Source organism: Echinops telfairi, unplaced genomic scaffold, assembly GCF_000313985.2.
Source record: "Echinops telfairi isolate 266 unplaced genomic scaffold, ASM31398v2 ScPeMD7_7138;HRSCAF=8121, whole genome shotgun sequence".
Classification (NCBI taxonomy): domain Eukaryota; kingdom Metazoa; phylum Chordata; class Mammalia; order Afrosoricida; family Tenrecidae; genus Echinops; species Echinops telfairi.
In genome coordinates, this window is record NW_022111038.1 from 297,493 (window position 1) to 320,860 (window position 23,368).

The 23,368-nt window shown below is 38.4% G+C and overlaps 1 pseudogene; it reads left to right on the forward strand.

Moving 5' to 3' along the window:
* Window positions 1-6,271: 6,271 nt before the first annotated feature.
* Window positions 6,272-22,914, forward strand: LOC101647195 (annotated as a pseudogene).
* The last annotated feature ends 454 nt before the right edge of the window (window positions 22,915-23,368 follow it).

Consider the following 23,368-nt stretch of genomic DNA (forward strand, 5'->3'; position numbering starts at 1 on the left):
CATTGGTACAGATAGGAACTGGAAACACAGGGAATCCAGGACAGATGACCCCTTTAGGGCCAGTGGTGAGAGTGGCGATACCTGGAGGATAAAGGGAGGGTGGGATGGAAAGGGGAACCAATTATAAGGATCTAGATATAACCTCCTCCCTGGGAGACGGACAACAGGGAAGTGGGTGAAGGGAGACATTGAACAGTGTAAGATATGATAAAATTATAATAATTTATAAATTATCAAAGGTTCATGAGGGATGGGGGAGTGGAGAGGGAGGGGAATATGAGGAGGTAATACCAAGGGCTTAAGTAGAAAGCAAATGTTTTGATAATGATCAGGGAAACAAATGTACAAATGTACTTGACATACAGTGGATGCATGTATGGATTGTGATAAGAGTTGTATGAGCCCTTAATAAAATGATTAAAAAGAAAAAGTCCAAACCAAATTGAAACCACTTTAATCTTTAATAAAGTTCAGTGTACTACAAGGTATTCAGAGATGGACATTGTGTCTTTTATGGGATGTACTTGTCTCATTTCCAACCTCCATCTTATATTAAGACCATAGTCATTGAGTCCATTGCGATTGAGTCAATTCAGTCTCACAGTGATCGTAAAAGACAAAATAGAGCTTCCCCCCACAGAGTTTCCAAGGCTGTAATCTTTACAGAAATTTGTCCTACAAAATGGTGTTGAGTTTGAATGAGGCAAGTGCTTATCTGCTACACTACCCTCTATGTCTATGCCTGGCCAATATGATAGTCCTTTTTTAAAAAGAAAACATTTATTGAGAATTGGCTGAAGGTATAATAAACAAATATGCTTTCCATTCAATAATTCACACGTGTTTTGTTTCATGTCATTGATTGTAGCATCACTTATCTCACTTCCTCCCTGTACTTCCCTTTCCATTTCTCCTTTTTCCCTAATGTTTTCTGCCTTCTGAATGTTGTCTTTGGCAAATGTTTTCCTTTTGACCTCAAATGGTTTATTATTCTAAAGCGTGTGTACCTCCATAGTGTTATTGTTCACCCCATAGACTTGTTTATTGTTTATCTGAAAATTGAGCCGCAAAGATGAGACCAGTACCAGGCTCAAAATGGTGATTAGTGGCCACAGTATATAGTGATTCCACCAGTCTCTAGATCAGTAAGCCTGATAATTTTTATGACTTGAAGTTTTCTTCTACCTTTTTTCTCCCAGTCTCCATGACCTTCTAATCTGATCTCTTTCAGAGAAGTCAGCAGGGATAACCGAGCACCATCTAGTTCACAGAGGCTGAGGTTTATACAGTTCGTTAGATTGCTTTCTTGCACCTTCCATTTTGTCTACTTTTCTGTTTTCTGGACAGGGAGAGTTGTGCTTTAGATGCCTACTCAAGAACTTGAAAAAAATAGTTTCAGTGACATAGAATTCATATATCACGCACTTCAATTGTTACCCCATGTATTAGTCTAGGTACTTTAGAGAAACAAATCCACAGCAACTCATGTATAAGAGAGTTTTATGTAAAGAAAGTGTGCATCATGAAAACATCCCAACCCAATGCTGCCCAAACCCACAAGTCCAACATTAACCCATTAACCCATTAACCCAATACCAGTCCACAAAGTCCTCCACCTCACAAAACAGAGGCAAGGATGCCGACTGCAGGAGGAAAGCTGAGTCAGTGAACGAATAAGCATCTCAGCACTAGCAGGGGTCTCCACACGGCTGCTCCAGCACCCAGGGCTGCATCAGGATAGGTCCATGTGGCTTCTCCTTGGGGATGTCTTGTAGGAAGTGAATCTTGCAAGCTGAAGCAGGGAACTGGCTAAGGCAGCTGTACCCTGGTGCTACCATCACAAAACAAGAGACACAAGAACTAGAAAGGCAATGCCCACCACCCATTTATCCCTCCACCTTTCAATTAGCCCCACATGTGATTATCGGCCAGGTTGGCACAATTAACTAACTCACCCCATATCATAAAGAGTTGCACAATCATCACCACAATCAGTTTGAAAACATTTTCTTCCTTCCTGCACCCACTGATACCAGCTCCTCATTTCCCTCTTGGTAGTTATATAATTGTTTATCAATTTGAGAGGGTTAAGCGTGAAGGGGTAGAGTCTAGTCTGTCAATCAGATCATAGGCAATGAGGCCTCTGTGTGGGCATGACCTTCTCCTGAGGATTCTGGGAACTCCGGTATTTCTCCTTGGTGGTGGGAGATACTCTCTATAGGCTCAGTCCCTGTGAGACAGTCTTATAGACAAGCCACATGGAAACAGGCTGGTGGCAGCCAGAGCCTTGGAGCTGGAGAAACCACGTGGAGACCCCTGCCAGCGCTGAGATGCTCACACCGCCACTGGATTCACAAGACTTCCCACCCACTGGCTTGTGAACTTTCTGCATTTGGCAACATTGCATAAGTTTCATGAGTCTGAAGAGGACTTTATCGATTGGTATCAGACATATGGGCTGATATCAGGCTTATGGACTTGATCTGGACTGGGCTGGGATGTTTTCTTAATGTACAATTACTCTTTATATAAAGTTCTTTCCTATACACACAAGTGTCCCTGGATGTTTTTCTCTAGTCTACCCAGACTAACACACCCTCCAACACCCACACGCCCTCCCACCACCAATCACAGCCTCAATAAGCCATTAATCCCCTCATCCTGAATTTCATACACCAAATGACATACAGAAAAACCAGCAAAAACCAAACACATAAAAAAACCCTCCGCACCAATAACAAAATAATCCGGAGAAAACCCCCAATTGAAAACAAATCAGGATATATAAAAAGGCATTTTAAGAACAGAACATATTTTAAATGGATCAAAAGGAAGGTCAAATGATAAAATGTAAGATTTTAACTTTTCTGAAACAATCCAAACTCCATTGTGCTTTGAATGCTAGCAAATTTATTCACATCTCTTGTCCATGGCCAGAAGGGATCCACTGGAAGCTCAATCCACGTGCACTTGCCTTTCACATTAAAAAAAATAGACATCAATGCTTATTAGTGGTTACTAGGGTCAGTATACAGAAAGTGGGGGTCGGAGGATAGCGGGGATGGAAAAAGTACATGGATCATGGAATGGTATGCCTGCAAACATATTTTTGTAATTGCTGTCAGCAAGGCTTAAACCTGTAAATAACTGAACAGGCAAAAGTTGTGTGATATATATACAAGGGGGCTTCAAAAAGTTTGTGGGAAACTTCCATTATTTTAAAATTTATTTACAGTCATAAATGGGGCTATTTCTTGCTGATTTTTTTGCTGGCTTGCTCTTCCACCTGCATGGCCAGGCGCAGAGCCTTCCTGAAACCTTGGAAGGCTGAGAGGTACTTGGTAAAGTTGACAAGGGTGGATTCTGCTTTGTTCTCAATGATCTCCAGGTCATAGTCCAGCTGATTGGTCATCTCGGGAGAGCTTAACTCAGGTTGGGCCTTGCTTTGAGCTGAAGAGGTGAAAGGAGTCTCGGGGAGGAGGCACCTCTCAAGACCCCCACCTGGACCCACCAACTACACAGTACTCAGACTGCAGGTCCTTTTTCTTTTTTATATACAAAAATAACTTTAAACTTGGTCAAAAGTGAGATAAAATTATAAGGTATATTATAACTAAACTATATCTGCCATGATCAAGTTTACAATGCTCTCTATGTGACAGAAAGTTTATCCACAACCCTTGACTATGGACAGAGGACATTTACTGGAGGCTTAATCCAAGTAGGGACACTTCAAATGGATTTGGGCTTCCACTGTCATCCATAACCTTCTGCAAACTGAGTTTTCAAAATGTATGTTCTGGTATCATTCCCTCCCTTGTATTTGGGTCTTATTATTATAATCCTGGGATCACACAGACTGGTGTAATTCTTCCATATGGACTTAGTTGACACCTCACATACTGCTTGTTTGAAGACAAGTCTTTCAGACCCTAGACACTAATCTTTTTGATAGTCTGACATCATCTGCTCTCTTCACCACACTTGGCTGTCGTACCCATTTCTTCAGTCATCTCTTCACGAGGGCAAGCATTGAGCAGGGCTGTGACATAACAACCAATGATTCTTAGATTGGGGCTAGAATTAAGTGTGTTCCAAAACCCATTCATGTAACTCTGGTTTACATATGTCTTTGGTTCACTTCAGAGGCTTCATTATTGTTAGAAGGTAGAGAACATTGTCAATTATTTCCTTGGCACATAATGTAATTATATTGATATTCTAATTAATTTATCCACTAATATAAAGTTTCTTCACCACATTTGCTTATTCACCCGCTTTGTCTTCAGCGGTTGTGTCAGGAAGGTGAGCATCATAGAATGCCAATTAAATAGAAGTATTCTTGCATTGAGGGAATACTTGAGTGGAGGCCCAATGTCCTTCTGCTACCTTAATACTAAACCTATAAATATAGGCACATAGATCTATTTCCCCATCCTCATATAAATATATTTGCATATGTACATGTCTTTATCTAGACCTCCATAAATGCCCTTTGCCTCCCAGCTCTTTCCTCGAGTTCTCCTGTCCCACTATCTTGCTCAGTCCCCACCAGGGTTTCAGCATTTCCTCTTTGTTGCATTCCCCTTGATCATGCCCTACCAGGCCTCCCACACCCACCTAACCACCAATTGGGATAGCTTGTTGTTCCCTTGTCCCTGGGTTTGTTAACACCTCTTCCCTTCCCCCCACCTCCCCCTCTCCCGTGTCCCCCCAGAACTTTCAGTCCCATTGTTTTCTCCTCCAGATTGTTCATCCAACCTATCCTATCCAGACAGACCTGAGGAGACAACAGCATGCACAAAAACAAGACAGAGTAAAACCAAGCAACAGTGTACAACAAAACAGCAGCAACAACAAACCACTGACAAAGAACAAATTAAAACACACCAAGAAAGAAAAGCTTGTAGTTAGTTCAAGTATCGCTGGCTTTTAGGAGTGTGTTCTAGTCCAGTCTGTTGGGGCACCATGCCCTGGCCCCAAAATCCACCTTTAGCATTCACTGGGGACCTTGCTGCTCCATTCCCTTTCTGTTCTGCTGCACCCCCTCCCCTCAGTGCTTTACCTCAGTGTGGTGGGATCAGATCGGGTGCAATTCCCACACTGGTGTTGTCCCCCGCAAGGCCATGGGTCAGTGAGTGCCATCATGTCCCATAGTGGGGCTGGCCATGTGGTCTTCTCTGTTACTGGCTGTTCTAATTGGGGTCATCGTCCTCAAGGCCTGGTGGGCCATGATGTGCTCCCGTCTCTCTTCCTCCCCTGTCATCTGCTCCAGTGTGCTCTGATCAGATACATCTCTCTCTGGAGCTACAGATTCAGTGCAGTCCTTTGAAGTAAATTCTTCTCAGGGGAGGGGCAGGCATTCACTTAGTATTTGCGACTGGGGCCAGCCCCCCAGACCTCTTCACTGGCTCCCTACTCTGCCCGGGCATGTTGCATTCACACCTTGGAGCACTGGGTTGACATCTGGTCTCTCTTTTCCTGTGGAGATATAAACAATAGAAATGGGTAGCAGGGGCATGTGGTGTTAACCCACCCAAGGGGAGGGTATCAACTCTCTTATATGGACATCTTAAAACTCACTTTGATAGAGGAAACCTCATCTCAGTTGGGGTCACTCCTTTAAGAAGTAGGGAAAGGGAGAAGATCATTCCTTTGCTGATATATGACACGGCGATAAGGTCACTCCAAATGAACAGCCATTTCTATAAGAGTGATAAGGGAACCTTACTGGAAAGTCAATTTTAAGACATGGAGAGGGGAGCACCATATGTCTCAGAGAATATATTTACATTTCTGTTGGTGGGTAAACAGGGAGGGACAACCTTCCATCTGGAAAACAAACATACAAACAAACAAAAACCTTAGCAATACTTATGTAGAACTCAAGAAATTTTAAGACTCCAGTTGCTACTCACCAAAGTAGGATGCAGAATATTATCTTTGTGGGTTATGTTATGCTAATGAACATTGGTATTCCCTAAGGCTATATAGATTCCTGAACCCCAGATTCATTTCCTCAAGATAGTTTTATCAAAAAATTTTTCATAACTTCATCCCCTTTATGCGCTAATATATTCATGGATATATTTGTGGCATTTCGCTACTATACATTCAATGGTAAGCTTCAGACTCTTTTCTAACATCCACTATGGTATTTTCTTTTCTATTTATCTTTTTGATGATGACCCTTAATTCATGCTTGATATTCTTGATGTCTTCCTAAAACTTCTCTATTTCTAGTGTTTAATGTGTCAAATTTGTTCTTGAGATGGTTGATGAGATTGAGCTTCCTCCATCGTCTGTTCCTACTGATGCAGATGCAGTCAGTTTGATTCCTGTATATTCATTCTGGTGAGGTCCACAGGTATAGCCACTGTTAATATTGTTGACAAAAGGTAATTTTTGCAATGAAGAAGTCATTGTACTTCCAAAATTCCATCAAAGGATCTCCATACTCCTTTTTATAACCAAGGCCACATTTTACAACTACTGATCTTCTTCTATGTTTTCAGCTTTCATATTCCAATCACCAGTAATTTTCAATGAACCATAATTGCATCAATGTTAGACTGCAGAGGTTGGTAGAATTCTTCAATTTCCTCATCATCAGCTTTAGTGGTTGATGCATAAATTTGAATATAATTGTATTGATGGGATTTATTTTTTATGGAGATAGACATTATGTTACCATATACAGCATTGTGCTTCAAGACAGATCTTGAAATGTCCTTTTTGATGATAAATGTGACCCCAGTCCCCTTGAATCTGTTGTAGTAGACCTTATGATTGTTTTATTAAAAATGGCCCAAACCATCAATTTCAGCACACTAATGACAAAGAGAAAATCAGTCTGAATAGACTGAATAAAAAATTTCAAAGGGCAGCTCGAGGATACAAAACTAAATATTATAAAAAGTGTAAAGTCCTAGAATTAGAAAACCAAAAGGGAGGAACGCTCTTAGCATATCTTAAACTGAAAGAATTGGAGAAAAATTCAAGCCTCTATTTGCAATTTCAAAAGATTCTATAGACAAAATATTGAATGAAGCAGGAAGCATCAAAAGAAGATGGAATGAATACAGTCACTATACCAAAAAGGGACTTGTTGACATTCCATTATTTCAAGAGGTAGCACATGAGCAAGAAGCAATGATGCTGAAGGAAGAAGTTCAAACTGCACTGAAAGCATAAGTCGATAAACAAGCCTCCAGGAATTGATGGAATACCAATGGAAATGTTTCAATAAGCTGATAAAGCACTGGAAATACTCACTTGTCTATGCCAGGAAATTTTGAACACATGTAGTTGGTAAACTTGTTGGAAGAGATCCATATTTGTGCCCATTCCAAAGAAAGGTGACACAAAAGAATGATCCAAATATAGAACAATATCTTTGCTATTGCATTAAAGCAAAATTTTGCTGAAAATTATGTAACAGCAGTTCCAGCAGAACATTAACAGGGAAGAAAGAGGTTTACTAGTATTTTATTGACTATGCCAATGCATTTGATCATAATAAACTATAAATAACCTTGAGAAAAACTGGAGTTTCAGAGTACTTCATTGTGCTCATGTGGAACTTGTGTGTGAATCAAGAGGCAGCGGTGTGAACAGAGCAAGAAAATGCTGCATGGTTTAAAACCAGGATATAAGCCAGTGCTGGACCCTCTCATCATACATGTTCAATATCTATACTAAGCAAATCATCAGAGAAGCTAGCTTATCTGAAGAAGAATGTGGCAATAGGATTAGACGAAGGCTTATTAACAACTTGAGCTATGCAGATGATACAACCTTGCTTCTTGAAAGTGAAGGGGACGTGAGGTATTTGCTGACGAATATAATGAATTGCCAGCTTCAGTATGGATTGTGACTCAACGTAAAGAACTGGGCCAGTAGGGTAACATCATGATAATCAGAAAAACGGTTGAAGTTGTCAAGGATTTTGACTGACTTGGGTTCACAGTCAATGCTCAGGGTAACAGCAGTCAAGACATCAAAAGACATGTTCATTGCATTCGGTAAATCTGCTGCACAAGACCTCTTTAGAGTATTGAAAAACAAAGATATTACTTTGAGGACTAAGGTGGGCTTGACCCCAAGCCATGGTATTGTCCATGGCCTCATATGCATGTGAAAGATGGACATTGAATAAGGAAGACAGAAGAAGAATGGATGCATTTGAATTGTCGTGCTGGAGAAAAATATTGAAATGACCATGGACTGCTAAAAGGAAAAACAAATCTGTTTGTAAGAAGTACAACCAGAGTGCTCCTCACAATAGATAACCTCATCTTTCCCTGACAGAGTGGTTGGTGGTTTCAAACTGCTGACTCTTGGGTTTGCAGCCCAATTTGCAACCACTAAGCTATTAAGGGCTATATTTGTGTTTGTGTATGCTTTCATATGGAAAAGATGATGGTTGAATCATAATAACTTCTTTTGTTGTTAGGTGCTGTCAAGTTGATTCTGACTCATAGCAATCTCACATACAACAGACAAAAACACTGCCAGATCCTTCACCATCCTCACAATTGTTATCTTCCAGCCTATTGCAACCACCTTGTCAGTGCATCTCCTTGACAGTCTTCCTCTTTTTAACTAACTTTCTACTTTATCAAGCATTACATCTTTTTCCAGGGACTAGGTTCTCCTGATAGCATGTCCAAAGTACTTGAGACAAAGTCTTCTTATTTTCCTTTCTAAGGAACATTCTTACTATACTTCTTCAAAGACAGGTTTATTTGTTTTCTAGCAGTCCATGGTACTTTCAGTGACCCTTAGTCACACTTCTTGTCTGTTACTGAATTCACCCCTGTGGGAAAATAATCAACCATTTATCCTTTCATTTCCCCAAATTCCAAACTCACTGCCATGGAGTGAATTTTGGCTCCTAGCGACCATGTAGAACAGGGTCAAACTGCCTCTGTGGGCTTCTGAGATTGTAACTTTGCATGGAAATAAAAAGCCGCATCTTTTTTCCTCAGACGTGCTGGTGGTTTCAGACTGCTAACTTTGTGGAGAGTGGTCCAAAACCTAACCCACTACCTATCAGGGCTCCCCATCCTCTCATAAATAGAAAATAAAGAAGATGTTAAAATTACATCGTGGAATAAGAAAAGCATCTTGAATTATCAAGTAGGTTCACTTAAAAGGAAAGAGAAGTTAGCTATGTAGTATAGTCAATGAACAGTGGTTGAGAAAGGATGGATCTCAATGAATCTTCAATCAATAATATTTTTGAGCACAAGAAAATGAGAAAATCGTAGAGTAATAAATCATACAGAAAAAGCAGATTAGCAAAATAGACTATAGTAGAGCATATATAATATAGAATGTTTTAAAAATTAGGATGCTTTTCTAATTTCTACTCCCACCTGAGACACTGTTGTTTAATTCATTGGGCCTCACAGTCCCAATATGGAAGGAAAAATAGACATCATTATTTCTAGAAATTTCTCTTGCAATTATCTTACACTGTTTCATGAATTCTAAGATACACACTGTTCACATTTTAAACTGTCTGAAATCAGGATGTGCCCATGGCTTACAATTGGCATTTCTCTCTAGCAATAATAATGTACCTTTCATTGCCTACTCATGTGTGTTAAGTTATTTTTAGTGCTGCTATAATGGAAACACCACAAGTCAGTTGCCTTAACAAACAGAAATTTCTTTTACTCACAGTTTTGGAGGCTAGAAGTCTGAATTGATGACACTGGCTCTTTGGGAAGGCTTTTAAATCTCTGTCCACGCTACAGTAAAGTCTTTGTCTCTTTAACATATGTTCCTGAGATCCGTGCTGATCTTCATGTGGCATGACATCTTCCTCTATTTGGGCTTCCTTCCTTCTGTGACTAATCTACTTGTTCATTTTATATCTCAAAAAAGATTGGCTTAAAAAAAACGCTACTAAGGTGGTCTCATTAACATACTAAAGAAAATACTATTCCCACCCACAAATATAAAAAACTTTGAACCAAATTCACTGCAATTGGGTTCACTCCAATTTAATTGTTACCCTACAGTATAGTGTAGAACTGCTCCTTTGGGTTTCCAAAATCTTTTGAGGAGCCAATAGCTTCATCTTTCTCTCTCTGACTGACTGGTGAATTTGAACTTCTGTGTGATTAGCATCCCAATGCTTAACACAAGCATAGGGGTGATGATTTCAACACATATGTGAAGGGATTCAATTCAGTTCATAACACTACACACACTCTTAGATTCTCATTTCATTTCAGTAGAGTTATGTTACTAAATATGTTGAAATTAATTGCTTTAAAATATTTTCAAATATTACGGTATCATTTGGTTTAAAACAGAATTATTTGGACATGAAAACACAGCAGTAGGACACATATGTAATGCGTTCCAAGTAAATATTTATCACTGGGGGAGCTAACACAATTTCATGATTTTGTGCAAAGCAACTCAAAATGATTTATGGAGATCTCAAAGAAATTCCCATCATAAGTAGACATTGCAATTTTTCTTTTTATTTGTTATTTTTCATCTTCCTTCTGAAATTGCTCAATGTGCTCCATGCAATGCTAAGAAGACGAAATTTAGAAATCACTTGCAAATAGAAAACTTCAAAGCAAAAAGAGACTGAGATGACCCAATCTTATGTTATCTAAGATTTTGATTCAAGCAACATACCAAACAAAAAAAACCTTAAATCCACTGCCATTGAGTAAATTCCAACTACGATAACATATCATAGCATAATTTGTAAAAAAATTCTTTCATTATAATTTGTTCTAGTGAGTTTTACAATTAATCATTTAGATTTGATGAAATATGGTATGCTATTTTAAGCAGCCTAAACGGATTTTCCAAATTTTAGGCATTAGCTCACATATTTTACTAAATATAAAATTTCAGACCTCTTCTGCTGTCATCCCTTAAATTATACAAAGCTCTAAAAATTTGATTGAAATGCACAACAGTTTAGGAAACACAGTTCATAACTTTACAGGGAAGTATACATGTTGAGACTATACTTCAAAATATCTAGAAAGAAGAGCTATGGAGTTAACATCGCATTGATCTTGTACTTGGAAATGTAACAATCCATTTACAAGCAAACAATAAGCAAAGAGATTGAAACAATATGGATGATTTTTGTGCTGCAATGACAGCTGGGAGGCATTGGGAATAGTTTCATTGCCATTAATTTAGCTGTGGTTATCTCACTCAGAAAAGCATCATCAGAGAATAAATGTAACCCCTGCATCACCAATCTTGACAACTTGTCTAACTCTCATGAGTTTCAGACCCCTAAAAGGAAATTCCAGATTGTTCTCCAATTGGAAAGTGTTGTCAAATACGATAAAGCCACAGGGAGGTAGGTAGAGTCCTCACCCACATATTAAAAACAAGGTATGTGTTGTAGGCAAAGGACTGTGTTGGACTGAAAGTAAAACTGCATTCCAATGTATATGTATTTTAAAACAACTAACTTCGCAACATTTTCTCAAGAGTTGCTTTTTTGGTGGTGCTTTGAGTCTGTTATTTTTCTTCATGCATGCAGCAGTATTTTGCAATTATTGGCCATCTTTTACTCCTGATTTCCCTTGTAGAAGATTGATTAGCACAATCAGTCACTGGAAAGCAATTTTCATCACCAAAAGCAGCTTCTTTTTTCTCTTGATTAGCAGCCCTGCTGCAAGTTATTCAGCAGAAATAGATAATCTGTAGGAATGCTGCCCAGCCAGACATTCTGATAATACAGGGCCAGGGAATCACTGACAATACTCCAGGTAGACAAATAATCCATGGAGGCTTGCTTATCAGGTTCCTGTGATAATTGTCTTATTTGGACAGCTAAGTTTTCATACTGTTTTTTCCTCTTTATGAATCTTTTCATTATTAAGAACACACATCTGCTTGCAATCAGTGTGAAGAAAGAATGCCATCAATATCACCTCTGTGTCACCAACTAATGGCTCTTGATTTTTGTCTGTGTGTTCTGCCATCCACACCAAAAGCAGTGTCTTTCTGGAGAGATAAGTCAAACACAATTCAACTGAGCTAAAGAGGCTTCTGTTTGTTCCTATAACTTATGTACTACTGTGCAAGAAACAGCACTCTACTTTCAACTTAAAATAAAGGAGGACATATTTGTGTTTGGTGGCAGAAGAGAAAAAGGCTAAGAGATTAAGTTCAATAGATCTTTTCTCCTAAGAAGGAGCTCAGGTGCTGTAGAGGTTATGCACTCAGTTACCTAACTGAGAGATCAGTAGTATGAAACCATAAGACGAAACTTTCTACTCCTGTGATGAGTTACAGTCTCAGAAACCCAAAGGGGCGTTTTATTTAAAAATCATTTTATCAGGGACTCATAGAGCTCTTATCACAATACATGCGTGCATCCATTGTGGCAAGCACATTTGTATATTTGTTGGCATCATCATTTTCTAAACATTTTCTTTTTACTAGAGCCCTTGGTATCAGCTCCTCGTTTTCCCCCCTCCCTCTCCCACCCTCCTGCCCTCATGAACCTTTGATAATTTATAAATCATTATTTTTTCATGTCTTACACTGACCGATGTCTCCTTTCACTAACTTTTCTGTTGTCTGTCCCCTAGGAAGGGGGTTATATGTAGATCATTGTGATCGGTTCCTCCTCTCTCCTCCCACCTTTCCCTTACCCTCCTGGTATTGCAACTCATTATTGGTCCTGAAGGGCTTATCTGTCCTGGATTCCCTGTGTTTCCAGCTCTTATCTATACCCGTGTACAAGCTCTAGTGTAGCCGGATTTGTAAGGTATAATTGGGATCATGATAGTCGGGGGGAGGAAGCATTAAAGAACTAGAGGAAAGTTGTATGTTTCATTGGTGCTGTATAAAGGGGCGGTTCTACTTTGTCCTTTAGGGTCATTAGGAGTTAGAATCAACTTAATTGCAGTGAGTTTGGGTTCCTTCCTTTATTTCCTCTGCTCAGAAGGAAGGATGCATGGGGACCCTGAGGAAGTCAATTGGTTATAATCTCTGGCAGACCCACTTACTAAAATAGGTCAATGAACATTTCTGAACCTCAATTCTCTCATCTATAAAAAGGGCACACTTTTAATGACTTTGCCATGCTTAAAGAGGTTATATACAAAACAACTTATTCTTAGTAGATTTTCTGTAAATAATAACTATGTAAACATGCATAAATAATTTGTATAATATAAGTAATATCTCATTTCCCCCCCCTTCCCCTTCCCCCCTCCCTCATGAACCCTTCATAATTCGTGAATTATTATTGTTTTGTCATATCTTACACTGTCCGACATCTCCCTTCACCCACTTTCTGTTGTCCATCCCCCAGGGAGGAGGTCGTATGTAGATCCTTGTAATCGGTTTCCCTTTTCTACCACACCTTCCCTCCAGCCTCCCGCTATTGCCACTTTGACCACTGGTCCTGAAGGAGTCACTATCCTGGATTCCCTGTGTTTCCAGTTCCTAACTGTACCAATGTACATCCTCTAGTCTAGCCAGGTTTGTAAGGTACAATTGGGATCATTATAGTGGGGGGAGTAAGCATTTAAGAACTAGAGGAAAGTTGCATGTTTCATCATTGCCACCCTGCACCCTGACTGGCTTGTCTCCTCTCCGCAACCCCACAGTAAGGGGGCATAGACTTATCTATTGTTTGGCTGAAAATTGAACCATAGGAGTAAGTTCTTTTCCAGACCTCAAAGGTGACTTATAAGGTTTGTAGTCTTTGATTTTCATCACCTTTATTTACTCTGGGAAGGAATGTCCAATTCTTGTACCTTAGATGGCTATTTGTAAGATCCCAGTTGCTAGTCACCAGGCATGATGCAGGACACTTTCATTATAGAATTGACTTGATGGCAGTGAGTTTGGTTTTTTAAACTTTGAGAGAATCAAAAACTGTTTGATGTCTTTAGTAAAAAATAACCAAGAAATATTTGTGAGGTCAAAATAGTAGTGGGAGCCATAGACCATCTAGATCTTTTCCTTTCAGGGTCGTGGAGACTAATAATTCCCATAGCCTATTAGTCTAATGGGAAAATAACACCATTCTGACTAATCATTCTTTTTTTTTTGATGTGTAACCCAAAAAGTTTGTTAAAACTACAATTCCAAGATCCTACTAATCATTCTTGAAAGAATGAATTGGCAGCCTATATATGTGTGCTGTTTCATTTGGAATCCCCAATTCCTTAATTAAGCATATCACTGTAAGCTATATTCTTTATGCATAAAACTCTTCTCTATAGTCTCTTTCACTATTCACTATTCTGTTCTCTATATCAAAATTTTATTAACATAAATGCACATCTCATTAGTGTACTAAAGAGATAAGATCATGGTAGATTATTTGTAAAAGATAAAAGAGATGTAGTGTAATATAGAATTAATAATGTTGGACTGAGAGATAGGGAATTCCTCTTCTAAGTTTGTAATTAAATTATTGGATTAACTATGTGAAAATTATAAACATCCCTAGCTCTAGAGGTTCTCTTATAAAAACCAAGGAGAATGGATGAGATATTATCGTGGACTTACATTAGGGCAATTGACCTTGATGTCCCTGAAAACTATTATCTTTAGCCTCCAAGCCCAGCAATTCATTTCCTTAAGGTGTTTGGTTATGTCTAAAAAATTTTCATAAAATTTCATCTGCAGGGTGACAAAGATTATCATCTGTTGTGGCAACAACAACATGACATTGATGTTCAAATAGCTGAAGACAACGCCAACTTACAACAAACAGTGTTGTGGATGGGAGATCAGATATCTGTGTTAGCTACTCAAGTTATGCTTTGATGTGATTGGAACACCTCTTATTATTGTATTACTCCTGTTCTGTATAACGTTAGTAAAGATTGGAAAAAGATTAGAAATTTATTAATTGGACATAAATATGTATCTTTAGAAATTCAGTTATTGGAATATCAAATTGGTTAAACTTTCATTAGACAATTACCCAAACTTACTGGTAATGAAATTTTTCAGGGAATTGCTAAGAGACTATCTTCTATTAACCCTTTGGAACAAGCAAAAGCTTTATTATCTTTAACCATTAGTAGTGTTATCTATTAATCATTAAGGTTATGGTTGAATTATTGGCCTTAAGTACAAAGTTACATGAAGTACACCTGTGTACTTCGCCCCCTCCCCAAACAGGGGTATAAGGCAGAGGCTGGTTAGTCAGAGACGGGTAAGATTGAGTCCGAGTCTCTCAACCTAAGACAGGTCATAGGCCTGGAGGACTGTGGCTGATGATGGGTAAGGGAGGTTTTGGGACTCTACAACCTAAGATAGGCACAGTCAACTGCCGATGTTTTGCGTAAAAAACGTCTTCAGTAAATAAAAAAGGGGGAGATGTTGAAGTCCATTAAGACTCAGCCTTGAAACGGCTGAGAAGATATCAACCCAGGTGTCAGTACCTGCTATTTGCGTCTGCGGTTTGATATTGAGACTAAGAAAAAGAACAAAGATGTATGCAAGTTCTGGGAAAACAGAATGTTTAATTTTATCAAAGACTCCTTGACTTGGCAGAATATAGAGTTTCTGATATATTGTCATAATAGACTAATTGTAACCCCGGGTTGTTTCTGCATGTATAAAAGGAAGATGTAGAATAAACTCGGGGCTTCAGTATTCACTGTTGCCCTCCCAATAAAAAAAAAATTCATCTGCATACTCTAATAAAGGGACCCTGGTGGCATAGTGGGGTACACCTTGGGCTGCTGACCACAAGATTAAAAGTTTGAGACCACCATCCACTCAGTGAGAGAAAAATGAGGCTTTTCTACTCTCATAAAGAGTTACAGTCTCAAAAACCCACAAGACAGTTGCGCTCTGTCCTAAAGGATCACTATGAGTCGTAATTAACTCTATGAGTGTGAGTTTGTATTATTTAATGCTCTAATGTGTTCATAGATATATTGGCTGTATAGGTAAATACATATGTAGAAATACTTCTGTCAAACCTATGTATATTGGTGGGTATATTCTCATTCTCCCTCCTATACCCCTGTATCTACTTTCTGATCATTGTGATTGCAGAATAGCATATGTAACAGTACAATCGACCTTGTATTGACCTCTATTGCCTTTATAATTCTTGCACTCCTCTCAGTGCCTTCCCCTATATCCAACATATTTGCTGATCTCCTTCTTATTGTATATTATTTTCCATTTAGTGGAGCAGTGTTGGACTGCTGCTAACCTCAAGGCCAGCAGTTCAAACCTACTAGCTACTCCACAGGAGAAAGGTAAAACATTCTGCTTCCATAAGGATCCACAGTCTCAGAAATGCACAGGGTAGCTCTACTCTCTCCTATTCGGTAGCTATGAGTTGGAAATTGACTCAGTGGCAATGAGTTTGCGCTTATCCTCTAAGTAGGAAAGTATTTTCTCTTGTCCTTCCAGTCAAGGAACAGTAAACACTGTTCCTTTTAGTGTGAAAATCTTTCCTTGACATTAAAAAGTAATGATGCCATACATTATTTGTTCTTTTGTGACGGAATAATTTCATTCAGTATAATGTCCTCTTGGTTCATCTATGCTATGAGATGTTTTGTAGATTCCTCTTTAGTCTTTAACATTGAATAATATTCCATTAAGTGTATACACTGTAGTTTACTTATTTATTATATGTTGTTTCCATCTTTCTGCTATTGAGAAATAGTGCTTCAACGAGCATGAGTGTGTATACAGTATATCTATTTGTGCCATGACTTTTATTGCTCTAGGATATATACCATGGAGAGGAAGTGCTGGGTCATATGGTATTTCTAATTTTGATTTTTTAATAAATCACCTTACCATAAAAACCAACGTCTTCTCTTTCTTAAGTACATGCAAAGGAATCAAAGCTTCCTCACTGGCGCATCCCTGAGATGCTCCCCAATTCTCAAAGCTAGTGTCCAGTGGCCCATATTTTCCCCTTCCTCTGGATATAGTTCACCAATTTTCTCTATCATTTACTTAATCTCTGTTGTTTTCAATATAAATCAAAGTACTTCATCCTGTATTATTCTTCACCTTGCTCAGTATTGCCAATTCCACCAAAACAAATGTCCCTGAACTGTCAAGCCAAGGGTTTTGTAGAGGGGCTGTTATTAATACTTTTAGATTAACCACTGTTCTCTATGTCGCAGATGAATCTGATTCAGAAAGGCCATTTCCTTTGCTTTATCTTACCTATAACATTAGAGAAGCTTCGTTAGGCTATTTTGATCCCTTTTACTTATACTTTTCATCAAGGAGATGGCTGAGGGCAAAACTAAAATTTATGTAGCATGGTAAACAAGAACTAGTTTAGGATGGCAGAGATCCTTGGGTAGCACCTATGAAACAAAATCTGAAAATGATATGAAGCATTAAAAAGGGTCTGTTTTATTTATTTATAGTGCAAGTTCCACTAAATGGATGTGTGAATGAGCTAAGCCTATGGAGAAGCATGGGTAATAATCAATGTAAGCCTTTTTTATTATTATTTCACAGGAAGTAAAGATGATGAATTTTTCCCTCGGAAAGATTAGAAATGAATGTCACAAAAAACAGTAGGGTGCCAACCAACTGTGCTTTATCTTCATCTCTTTTATGCTTGGGGGGATTTCTAACAAACTTTTCAACCTCCAGAAAAGAACGGCCCACTATACCCAGTCAATTTCCTAAAATACAAAATAAAGCCTACTTCATGTGTCATCACATGTGAATAAGCTATTAAGAGCTCAGGCTGGTTGGAAGGCAGCAGAGATTCCTCTGAATTACCATGATAATTCCAATTTAAAAGGCTGGACAGTAGTTTTGCAAAGAAGGAAATGTTTTGGTGGAACAGATCAGCCTACAACAAATTTAAACTTATACACTCCCAATTGTTAGGAAAATGCAAAAGTGAAAAAGGGAAAACAATGGCTGCTCAAAATTTTCTGAATATTAGCACGAGGTTAATGTGGCGCAGTGTTGCAATTATATGTAAAACTAATTTTAGTAAGCAGTGGCCCGCTATAATTTCCTTTTTATAATCCATGCATGACTAATTCAGTGAGTTCTTAAGATGTATGCATTTGATAAGAAAACCTGTTGACCCTTTGATACAGTTACTCATAGTCACTGAGCAGTTGGCACCACCAGCATATTGCATGCTGGTTGTTCTAGGTGTGCTGTCTTTTAGTCACCTGATAACACGTGAATATAAGATTTACATGATGAATAGACTGATAAATATTCAAAGTAAGTCTTTTTGGTGGTATAGTTTCAAATACAGGGAGCTCCGTTCTTTACAGTAAAATGGAGTCCCAGTGGCACCATGGTTAAAGGGTCTTGCTGCCCACGAAAAATGGTTTGTGCTGAAACCCACCAGTCACTCTGTGACAGAAAGATATGACAATCGATTTCTGTAAAGATTTGCAACCTTGGCAACCCCATGGGACAGTTTTTTTCCTGCCATATAATGTCAATATGAGTATATATCAACTTGATGGCTGTGGATTTGGTTTGGTTTGTTTATCACTAGAGCAGTCCCACAGTCCGCTATATGGAAATGAATGAATGCACAGACAGTATAAATTAGACGTGCTATTTGATTTAACTTAGAACACCTTTGACCCATGAAATTCCATCAGGATGACTTTGTATGACTATGAGACATGAGAATATCATTCTCGGCATGTGCCTGTGAATGATCACATGAAAAACAGTATTTTAAGTAATGGACACCTTTATTTACACGAGGACTTCATGTATGTAATAAGTACACTAGCAATTTACTTATACAATTTTAATGCTTCTAGTAGGCAATTCTCTCAGTGTACAAGTTGGTTATAATTCCCATTACTTAACTCTTTCCTCCTCAAAGAAAGACTGTTATTTTTTAATCTGATTTGTCCAACATAATCTCCCAACTTAAAACTTCTCTGTTTATGAAAATAGATGCTATCCATTGCTATTCCAAGATCTTTCTCCACGAACAGCAGCATAATCTACTTAAAATGCCAACTAGATCATGTCTCTTCCCCTCTAATACTCTCACCATTTTTTATATGACTGTCCATCAATGACCCCTGAAAAAACCCTGAAATCTTAAACATGCTTGCAAAACCCTTTGAGAGCTGACCTCTGCCTTCCTTCACAAACCCTCTGCACTTAATTTCCCCACTAACATCCTCCCCAGGCTCCTCCCTGCTGACCTTATTTCATTCCCTCAAACATCCAAACGGCTTTCATCCCTCTTCTTGTCTTTCCAGGGTTGTTTTTTATAATCCTTGGGGATATGCTATACGTGTTTACTTACATTTCAGGGAGGTCTTCCTTGATCCCTGATTGAAAATATGGTCCCCTGTACGTTACAAAGGACTCCAGGTGAAGAGACTGGTGAACAAGGTCAGTGATTCAAGCTTACCAGACACTCCATGGGAGAAAGATGAGACTGAAAATGTACCCTTCTCAGAAAACCTATGAATCACTATAAATCGGAATCAACTTGATGGCAATGAGTGTTTGGTACATTTTACAAAACAAACTTGGTTATGCTTTATATAGCACTTACAGTGGTTCCTAACTATACTTATTTATATGATAATCTGTCTGCCTTTCCGAGACAGTAAATGATAAGTGCACAGGGTTTATCTGTTTTGCTCGGTGTAGTATCCCAAGAGCATAGCACTGTGCCCACATTTCTAAAAATGAATAAATTGATGCCATCTCAACTCTCCTTTAAAGAGACAGACAGATTTATTCAGTGGATTGCAAAAGAATAATTTTTAACTCCCTATGCCCCACCCCCCGTCCAGGATTTCCTGTCTTCATAGTTCTTTGTGATGACAGTTTTCTTGTTTGGGTGAATATTTTCTTTAGTGGTGGTTATAGAAATATACAGTAAAATACCTGGATTATTTTTTAACAATAGAATGAAAATTAAAAGAGCACCATTGTGGGAACATTTTTCATTTGATGAGCATCGCATGATACCTGACACAGGAAAACGTCAAGAACCCAAGGCCCTATTTAGGGGGTTAGAGTTGGGGAGAAATCACCTGTGGTTGAGTGATTTGAAGGATAAGAAAATGTAATTAAAATTAACTCTGATATATCAGGCTGATCTATTATCAAATAGAATTCTGCTGAAAACAACATTCTATATTCTTCTTCACTTTTGACAGAATTTGAGGCCTCAAGGATAAAGGTTGTTGTTAATAGTTCCTGTCAAGTCAATTCTGACTCAGGTGTGCCATGTAGAACTGTTTCCACTATGGTGCTGATATAGAGAATAAAAATTAATAGAAGGAAGCCTATCAGAACCTCAATGCCCTTAGCGTCCCTATGCAACTCACACTGCCACGAAGTCCATTCCGACTCATAGGGGTTCAGAGACTGTACCTATTTAGTGGAGCGGATAACCTTATCTTTCCACAGAGCAGCTGCTGAGTTTAACCCACTGTGCTTGCAGTTAGTAGTTCAATGTTTCCTCACAGTGCCACCACAGCACCTAGATACTCCCACTGGGCATTTGCAACACTGCTTGATGAGACTTTTGTTTGCCTATTAAGGGTCGAAGCCAATATTATATATATCCTACTCTATATTCTTAAAACATGGTTTAGATCATAAAATAGACAAGGCTTACTGGTCCGAGATAGACTGGTAGAACAGCTGACAAACCCCCCCACCCCCCCCACCCCACACACAGACACAGACTACGGTTCTTAGTAACCCTTCGGATTTGGAACTAAACTCATCCCTATGACTCAGTTTTTAGACAGGTCTATAAGGAGAATAAAAACACTAGTGAGGAACACATACCTTAGAATAATCAACCATTCAAAGGTGCAGTAAGGACAAAGTTCAGAAGGGCGAGGCAATGGGATGAGCAGTATTGTTGAATGTAAAACACCAGTTTTACATCTACTCTGTAAACCTTCATCCAATTCACAATAAAAAGCTTTGAAAGGCAGAGCAGGTTAGAGTTATTAAGCTTAAGGAAATTTTAAAGTTGATCTAAAGATATGAATATAAATTCTTAGAAATAAGTTTCAGACATTGATATTAGTAATATTGTCTAAGAATTATTTGTTGATTCAACCAATGCCGTGCTATAAAGTATTCCACATTTCATTAAAAGCAGATAAAATATATCTACAAAAAGTCTATTTGGTTATTAATTGCATTAACAGGTCTCCAAACACAAAGGCATTGAGGTAATCTGTATCTGTTAATAATTTAAAAAAAATATAACTGAAAAACTACCCAATACAATGAGGTAGGCAATAAAATGCATTTGAATTGCTTATTCTCATGTTTTGTAGTTTCTCAGTTATAGTAGCAAAAATATTGGCTTAGCCTGGCCAGTCTGACTGGCTGTGGGATCATCCAAGTCAATACATGGTGGCGGTACCAGGATAGTTGGACCTTTGGGGTACTGTGTAGTGATCTGCACAGGGCAGAGTCTGGAACTGAGCTTTATGCCCAGCTTGAAGGTGTTAGAAGTTTCTTGAAAGACATAGAACCATATTTGTTTGCTGATGAAGAATCACCTGTGCATGGTGATATTCTTGAATATCATGGTGCAGAAGGAACAGGAAAAACAAAAATGCTGTATCACTTAACATCATGGTGTATACCTCCAAAGTCAGAAGGTGAACTGAAAATAGATGCCTTATATATCGACAGAGATCACCATTTTGATCTGCTACAGCATGTTAGAATTCTTGAGCATACACTGTCCCATAGCTCTGAAGAGACAATAAAATCTTGCCTTGGAAGATTCTTTTTAGGGCACTGCAGCAGTATCTCCTAGTTGCTTTTCACCCTTTATTTACTAGAAACTTTGTTTTGTAGCCACCCTCCCTCTGCCTTTTGATTTTATATCTAGCCTGTCAGCCTCTTATTGAATACACCTCACTAATGGAGGAGAAAGTGTTAATTTACAGGCATCTGCTCTGAAGAGATGCTATTACTTCTTATAGAAACTTGTGAATGAGTATCAACACAAAGCATCATGCAAAAGTCCTCAGACTATGGGGAGGGAGGGGGAAAATGAGGAGCTGATATTAAGGGCTCAAGTAGAAAGCAAATGTTTTGAGAATGATGATGGCGACAAATGTACAAATGTGCTTGACACAATGGATGTATGTGTGGATTGTGATAAGAATTGTACGAACCCCAAATAAAATGATTTTAAAAAATCCTCAGACTAAACAGAAGGCACTGGTTCTGCCTTTAAGAGGTTAAGTAATTAAGACATTGAGTTAGTTAATTGTGCCAGCCTGGCCGATAATCACATGTGGGGCTGGTTGAAAGGCGGAGGGATAAATGGGTGGTGAAGCCTCGCCTTTCTGGTTCTCGGGTCTCTTGTTTTGTGATGGTTACATCGGGTGCAGCTGCCTTAGCAGTTCCCTGCTTCAGCTTGCAAGATGGATTTCCTCCAAGACATCCCCAAGGAGAAGCCACATGGATCTATCCTGATGCAGCCCTGGGTGCTGGAGCAGCCATGTGAAGACCCCTGCCAGTGCTGAGATGCTTACACGTTCACTGACTCAGCTTTCCTCCTGCAGTCAGCATCATTGTCTCTGTTTTGTGAGGTGGAGGACTTTGTGGACTGGTGTTGGGTATGGGTTAATGTTGGACTTGTGGGCTTGGGCAGCATTGGGTTGGGATGTTTTCGTGATGCACATTTTCTTTGCATAAAACTCTCTCTTATACGTGAGTTGCTGTGGATTTGTTTCTCCAAAGTACCTAGACTAATACAGACATAGACTTTAGAACCCCATCTCTGTAAGACAGGTCAACACATGGTAAAGCACAGAATATTTATTTCCAAACAAGATGATCCTAAAAGGAGCAACCAATTTTTCTTAGTTGCAAGTCGCTTAAAATGTAACAATCTTAAAAAAACTTCTTTACATTATTGGAGAAAGTGGGGTTGAGTTTTGTTAATATGTATCATAAATTATTATTTTCAGGATGTTATGAAACGTATTAAAATTCTTTTATAAGCTGAAAAATATGTTAGCTGATATATAACAAATACACATACCTATAACATACATGATTTATACTTGCACGTGTGTGTATAGATAGAAGTGCTATAAATTATTTCATAAACTAACTTAAAGGCAATAAAAACTATCATTAAATGTATCTAACCATTTAAATTGAAATCGATTTCACTTTCTAATATTTGTTCTAAATTAAAAGCTTAAAGCCATTATTTTTACAATTTAAAATTACAAATGTTATATGCCTGCAATATATAAAAATAAAAATATTAAATTCAAAAAAATATTAAATTCATTTACAATCCCTACTCCTTCATATTAAACAGTTTTCCATTTTATCCTTAATTATTTTCCTTTTATGTTTGTTTGTTATTGTTGCTGTTACTTTTCTT